This window comes from Polyergus mexicanus, unplaced genomic scaffold, assembly GCF_030449975.1.
Source record: "Polyergus mexicanus isolate NDT 795.1 unplaced genomic scaffold, iyPolMexi1.0 SCAF_13, whole genome shotgun sequence".
Lineage (NCBI taxonomy): Eukaryota > Metazoa > Arthropoda > Insecta > Hymenoptera > Formicidae > Polyergus > Polyergus mexicanus.
Window position 1 is genome coordinate 5,901,233 of NW_027223333.1, and position 8,184 is coordinate 5,909,416.

Consider the following 8,184-nt stretch of genomic DNA (forward strand, 5'->3'; position numbering starts at 1 on the left):
CATACGAAGATTAACAACTACTTCCTGGCGCGACGAGAGAGCACATTCGTCGTTTTCCCTTTTCCCCGAACGCGCTCGACTAATTACAACCATGCGAGCGTATTTCTGCTAACTCGTCGGGGATGAGAAAAATGACGCCCTGGTGCGCCACCCTCTCTCTCTTCCTCCTCCTCCTCTCCCTCTCCCTCTCCGCGACGCAGCCTTCGCAGAGAGCATTGTATGCATAGGAAAACACCACCGTCAGCTTTAGCGCGGACATTTTGCGAACACGTGCAACGTCCCGGCCGCGCGCGTTCTCTCCTTCTTTTCCCCCGTTCCTAGGTCCCTATTTTCCCCCCGCGTCCTTCTCTTTTGCGCACGCACATTCGGTCTCTGTCTTCGCTGTGGCGAGCTTCTCTCCACATTTGCGGAGGAAATTTCCCAAAGTCGCGATTAGCCGCATTCGGTAATGGCAGGATTTTCCAAATCTCGCTGGGATACTTTGCGTTTGATTTATTTTTATCGGATTAAATCCCGTAATCGTAATCTCTTGATACGTCGCGTGGCGAGTGACGTTTATTAAATTACAGAAGCCTAGTTATATCGTGCGGAGATAAGCGAAGACGCTTAAGGCCGGTACGGTGGCATACGCGGTAAATTAATCGGATTAATTGGCACCACTCGTGAGAAAAATCTCGCGATCGACATTTCGCGAGAAAAATAGAGATGTACGTTGTGAAGCTTACAAAAATGCCACTTTTGTAATTTTCTTCATTTCCGCGAATCCCATTGTATTTTCGGGGAGAAACCTTCTCTGATCTTTAATTCCACTCGCGCACGTGACGGATGTACAATATAATTCCATCTACACAAACAGAAACCATCTACATAAAAAGAAACGTTGTATATTTTCAAACGATATAATTTGAAATTGGTTAAAAGTTTTATAATGCGATTAAAAAGTCGACGAATTCATCCCCCTCCCGTTATTCGCAGATTCTTGATTCTTTCTCCTTATTTGTCTTGCGAAGTAGATCGTCACATTATTGTATATCGCATTATTACGCATAAAACGGTAACGGGAGAAATTAGACGTTTCATTATGGAAACAATGGGGACACGTTCCGTCAAACGTCACGGGTGGCCGTGACGTACGTTTCGATTCCCACGTAGAAAGCGCAGAATAAATTCTCGAGTCGTCGGTGGAGCCTCGTCGCACTAGAATTATTTACGTTATTCTCGACGAGAGCTGTCGTTGGCGGCGGCGATCTATGTATGGCATATCGGGGGTGAAAAGGAGAAGGGAGGGAGAAAAGTGAAGCATGAGAGAGCGAGAGGAAGGTGAGAAAGGGAGAGGCGCTACGAAGGTAGGCCAAGAGATAAGGGACGCCATGTCCCAGGAGAGCCGAGAACCCGGGATTTGTTTTCAATCCCTTCTCTTCCATCCTCCAGTAAGTCCGAACGTAATTTTCCGTAACGGAGTCAACCTCGATGGTAAACGCAAAGAGGTCCGGCGAAAATTATTTCCGGACGCGGATTAATATTTATGAACTGGACGAACGAGTTTTCTTGTCGCGACCAATTTCGAAAACTCGGAGACGAGAAAGAAAGAACATTTTTTTACTTTATTATCGCCGAGATGTGTGATCGATTCTCGTTTGAGAAATCAATTATCTTGTCTCTTTTTTGCATCCTTTGCGAGTTGAAATAATGATAAATCAATATAACTCTAATACTTTTTTATTTTAATACATTTATATATATATATATGTGTGTGTGTGTTTTTTTTTTTTAAAGCATTGTAATATATGTTTCGTATAAAGTTTTCCACAAAACTCATTTGTCTCGCAACGAAGTTATTTTGGCTTCGATTAAAAAATGAATGTTATGTTTGATGTACAATAAATACGTCGCGTTTGGAAGATACGCAGTTTTGGAATTTGAAAAATTTCACATCAGCTATGCCAGTCCGAGCGATAAAACAAGCGCAAACATTGCTGGCCGAATCGATAAAGAATACCGGTTTAAGAAATCTTATCTTTTCTCCAATGGAAACACAATCGTCGAGTTCCAGGAAGGTGTCCGCGCGCACGTGAAATATCGCGAGAAAATTCGTACGTTTTCACGTGACGGGCTGCAGCGTGAGATGCAAAGGGGCAGATAAAGAAACACGACGATCGACTGAATGCAGCCGGTACACATTTGGCATGGATCTCTGACGATAGTAAAACCGTCACGATTTTCGTGCGATTGTCGCTGCAGCAATAGTCCGACAAGCATTGTGTCCGTCGGAGAAGAGGAAAAAAAACGCAGCGGGTGGCAAACGTTAGGAAATTCGCCCCCGAAGGCGGGGAAAAACGAGAGGCAGGGAGAGAGAGAGAGAGAGAGAAGCCGAGAAAGGCTCAGGAGGAGGCGGCAAACGGCTAAGCTTTTCGAAGGATGAGGCTCTCCCTCGTTATTGTGTGCTCGCCAATGATGTTCTCATATATTTCTTTCTCTCTCTCGCGCTTTAAAATTTCCAATGTTTTTTTCTATTCGTTTCTCTGAGAAGCTTGCGCCTAGTATCATTTTACGTTCTCTGCGGAATGAAATAAAGTAATATAGCAGACGTAGTAGTACAATAAATAAAATATTTTTATCCGAAATTGATTATATAAAATACTCAATTAAGACACAACGATTTTTACTCTCTTCAATCGCTTTAAAAATCAATTCGTCGACAAGATTTTTTAAATCTTAAAGATGTAGATGTATTTTTTAGAAATATCTCAGATAAGACTAAATAAGAGTAATCGACGTTATGTGTAAAAAATTATAGGAAAAACTTTAATATCTAAATCACGAATCTGAGAAACTTCTCGTCGCTAATTATCTCGTCTTTTTCACGAGTTAAAGATTAACAATAAATTGAAACGTGAGTGTTGGTGCGCGTGTCTACTTTACATACCGTGCGTCATCATCAACAACGGAGAAAGACACGCGTCGTATAAAGTCCGACAACATCATCGCATAGACACAACGCGACAGTGTCATCCTTTCCTTTCCTCTCTCTCTCTCTCTCTCTCCCCTTTGTTTTCTTCCTTCGTTTTTTCATTTCCCTTGTGCCGGACGATGCGTCGCCATACACGGCACTTGGCTTCGTATTAGTTCCAGCGTGACCGCGTGTCAATGGCCGCCGCGCCAAAATTGCAGAAACACGTGCACCGGCCGGCGTGGCGTAGCCGCTGATGGCTTTTCGCTCTTCTTGCTTGATTTTTGGTAATTACGTTGCCGTGCGCGCGCGCGCGCGGAACGGCTGGCAATCTCGTAGCCGGCTCTGCGAAACTTCGCCCGATGATCGCTCGGCAAATAACAGAGAGCGACGTAAGTCGAGAGTTCTCGCAGCATCCGCTGCGAGAATTCGCCGTCTTTCTCCTCTCCTTGTTCTTCTTCTTTCATCTTCTTCCTCCCCATTCACGTTAGTCTTGGTACGATTGTTTCATAGGCACGAAGGATCAAGCAATTAGATTCACGCGAGAAGAATCGCGTCGATTTCGGAAATGAAACGCTTACCGCTGACGCAACGTGTTTAATTAACTCTAAATTAAAATTTAGTCTTACAATTAGCATTCTTCTATTTCACATGTTCATATATGTATATGTACATATTTATATATCTTTTTCTTCCACTCAATTTTATATCGTTTTAATGTCTTGCATTTAAAAGGATTATCGCAATAAAAAATATATATCGGCATAATATTTATAATAATAATAATTAAAATAATAATAATTTCTCTCAATAATAATAACCTTTCTCAATATAATTGCATTAATTGCGTTGTATATTGAAATGTACAATGTTGAGTATAAGAACAAAATGTTTTATTATATAAATTTTATTAAATAATTAAATAAAATATTTTCTTTTCTCTCTCTCTCTCTCTCTCTCTCTCTCTCTCTCTTTTTCTCTGTATCTAACTGCTGATAGCACGCCACGATTAAAATCGTGCACACATCATTTGCTCCGCCGTAAATTCTCCGACAGCATTTCATAATCCTATAAATCTCGCTTAACCCCCCGGCCATACTTGACGATTTATTCGGACGGCCGGCGCGACTAAATTAAAGAAAAATCCCCGATACCCGATTCCCGCGACAAAAGGCGCCGACGTTATTCATCTCCGACGGGTTACACGCACACGTGTAAAGTTACGTTCACATTAAAGAATCTGGATCGTCGGTAAAATCCCATCGACCAGAGAATAAGATACTGAGAAAAAAATGTGTCTATACACATATATATATATATATACAAGTTTAATCAATTTTTTCCTAAATTTATTTTAATTTCATACTCAACTCATTAGAATCTCTCCAAGTAATAACATGTCAATGTTAAATGTAATTATATTTAATATAATGTTGCCTGATCGCCCAACTGTTAAAGATAGCACGAATAATATTATGTCGCTATATATATTAAAAATGATCTTGCGAATCACATTCGGAGTTTTATTCAGTTATAATAATATATGAATGGAATTTTTGAATTAAAATTTTGGATAAAATTTAATTGAAATAAAAAGTAAGAATTTTTTTTAAATGAAGCTTAATTAATCCAAGTTAATAATCGATAATAGTAAAAGTTTTTTCTCGACTCACTCGCGAACACAGTTTAAAATCAGCGAGGAAAAGGGGTTTGCGAAAGTACAATATATATATATATTACGTCACAGAAAGTAAACCGTAAATCTGCCGTCGCGGTTCGCGCGCGAAGACGCTTCTTCGGTCTAGGACGAGGTTTCTACTCGAGTGCTGGGGCATTCCCGGGATTGTGCGGTTTTGTAAAATCCTCCGGGAAGAGATCCCGAGGGGTCACAATTCCCGTTCTTGGACCCGTGGAAGAGAATTCTCGCCGCGCGTGCGCGCACGTGAGAGTATCCATCAGCGTTGTATCTCGAGATCTCTCCGCGACCTCGGAATGGATTCATTAAGGGCGGAGGTTCATTAGCATCCCCCGGGGGTAGATCGTTGCTCTCCTCGTCGGCATTTCTCGCCGCGCGTTTCTTCCACGATCTTTTCAACCCGTCGTACCGTCATTCCGTCGCGAGAAACGCGCAAGTCGCGACTTGAGAGCCGATAATCCCTTCACGTTTGCGAGCAACTGTCTTTCTCAAGAATATAAATAATTTAACTCCATTCTCTCTCTCTTTCTTCTCCCATTCTTCTCGCTTCAATTTTCCGAATATTTCCGGATTGTCTCGCCGTTTAGTATCATTTTATACAGATACGCGTCAATTTAAAAACTAAATAATAAAAATTTTGCATATTTGAATTAAATGGAGAAAGATATTAATAATTACAAAAGGTATATACACACATACATAACTTATTACTTACGACAACAATAAATTTCGATACTTTCGAATAATTAACTTTTTACATGTCTTTTTGAAAAATCGAGTCTCCGAAACGGACTGTTAGGGAAACTAAATTTCTTCCTTGCGACAACAGACGAAAATCGATCCGATTAGTCTCATTAAGATTTTTTTATAATTTATCTCTTTCATGATTCGCGATTCTATTCGTGGAGACTCTCGTGGTCTCCAGATGGGCCAGGGTTAATCCTTCGAATGACACAATGTCCGCGTAATCGGCGAGAAAGGACGGACCTATGAAGAGGACCAGGAACAGAGAGGAAAGAAAAGAGAAAAGAACTCCACTTCGGGGGACTGCCACTTCGTCATTCCGGCGTCCCATAATCCTCCGGGAGCATTCGCGATCAGACAGGACACACGCTCCGTGCGCCCGCACGAGCTTGAAGGAAAGGAAGGAGAGAACGACAAGTCGCCCGACCCGAATAACTTCGCCCGGATGTTTCTAATGCGTGGCTTAGCGAGCTCACGAGTTCGTGAAGAGGACCGATGAACTTCGGATAATCATGTGAGCTTTTTTTTTGTTACCTCCCCAGTTTCGTCGAATATCTACAGCTTGCGGATCGGCTTCGATTTATCACGGTTAGTCAGGTGCAACCGAGAAACATGTCGACTAAATTTTTTATATTTAGAATATACTAAACTTATCTGTGTAAATGAGAGATTAACGCTAAGGAATATCGTTAAAGAACTCGAGATTAGATAAACATTTATTATTGAAATTATGAAAGGAGTAGATATCGTAACTACATTTATTTACAAAGATTATTAATCTGTGATTACGTTTCAAACTTAATTTCGCATCTTGATAAGCAGATCGAAATGGAATGTTTGCACGTAATTATAAAATAGATGATTAATTATGTAATTTCTCGACTGCCTTTCGATTTCTCTTTCCAAGTTATATGGTAATCTCACCACGAAATAGAAAGATTCGTTTTTTAACTTGTTGGTAAATCCATCAAGCTCTATCCGTTGGTACATTCAACGATCGCAATTTCTCAAAGCATATAAGAGGAAGGAGAGAGAGAGAGAGGAGAAGATGAAGGGAGGACCAATTTCGTTTAACCGTGTCGTTTTACTTCGAGATAAATATGACGCGGAGCCCTTTCTCGGCAAGGGAAGGAGGAGGGATGGGGGAAAATGCAAAACACCCCGTCGTCGGTCGGCTAGGCGGGGTACAACCGAACCTGCGTAATCCGCCATACGTTCCCCATGAATATGCATCTGCGAGGCTAATGCGATTTGATTCACGATTGGCCTAAGCGACGCGGCGAGGGCAGACCTCTCGAAAGCCCGCAATAATTCGATACATCGACCGTGAGGCGCAAATTAATGTTTGTTAGCGTAACGTTCCTCAACGTTGGGGAGATGCGCGTCTCTCTCTCTCTCTCTCTCTCTCTCTCTCTCTCTCTCTCTTTGGGATGAAAATAAATTATTGTACAACGTTGTACACAATAATTTGATCCGGATTGATTAACATCTTCTGCAATCGCATAGAAATGAGATATTATAAAACGTCAATTATCATTCCTTAATTCGACTCGATCTAACTTTGATACCACGCGTTTATCTGAATATTGAATATATTCAACTTGACTTTATTATAATCCTCGTTTAATCGAGTGAAAGTTTGGAAGGATGAGAAAGAAAATATGTGTGTTCTGAGCGAAAAATTATTTTAAAAATTTGGAACAATTTTCGAAACGAAGACGTCACCGAATCTTAATTGCATTTGATTTTCTATAATATAATACGCCTACTACAGTACAAACGGTAGGAAAAATATGAATATGTTGCGCCAAATTATGTCAAGCTGTATAACATGAAAGTAGTGTTAGATGACTGGTAAGTAATAAATATTGCAAGAAATAAATCGAATCTAATTATTGTCTTGTACGACTGATGCACATTTTTTTTTATTTGACAGTTAAATAATATTTAACAGCTCTTATTATAATATCTTATCGGAAAATTAATCTAACAATAAGATGCCTTTATAACACATCCAAGACAATTATGTATAGAATATGGCAGAGAAGGAGTTAAAAGGACGATATCGCATCGGCGCGTAAAACTTTTAAAATACGATACATATTGCTTGTATAACTATTTTTACGATATTCGAGAAACGTAACATCCGTACGCGTTGATTTACGATTTTCCGTTTGAAACTTGGAATTGCAGCTATACCAAGACGGAGGGAGGAAGACAAAGCCGCAGGGGAGAGCGCGGACCAAAGTGGAACTCGGCTTTAATTGCTTTACTACCCGGCACTTTCTGGCAGTGCAAAGCCAATAAAAGCCCATTTTACTCTAACCCATTGTAAACTTTATGCCGAGAGCAACAAGGTGGCGATGTTATTTTTGTCGTGCGACTCGAACGCGTTGTAGTAGAATGGAAACTAAACGACAAAGCAGCGATTTTAGATTGTGCGTGGAGATAAAAAAATTTTTTTACAATAATCTCGCTGCGATAATCTCGCCCAGTACAGCGAAATTTTCAATTTCGGTTCTCCTCCTCCTTTATGGAAGATAAAAGGGATGGACGGGACGATAAGATCCCCTGACTTATAATTATCGGGCAAGTGTTTAATCGGACGCACTTACCGCGCCGAGAACGATCGTTATCTCTCTTCCGTATATTATGTCGGCGATTTAGATAACAATGACCATACAAGGACGAGAAAATGTCATTGGCTCGACGTGAAGTCGAGCGTTTTTCGGAAATTCATATCGTGGATTCAAGTCGATAAGAAGTCTCGTGCGATGACGTTCGTTTGTCGCAT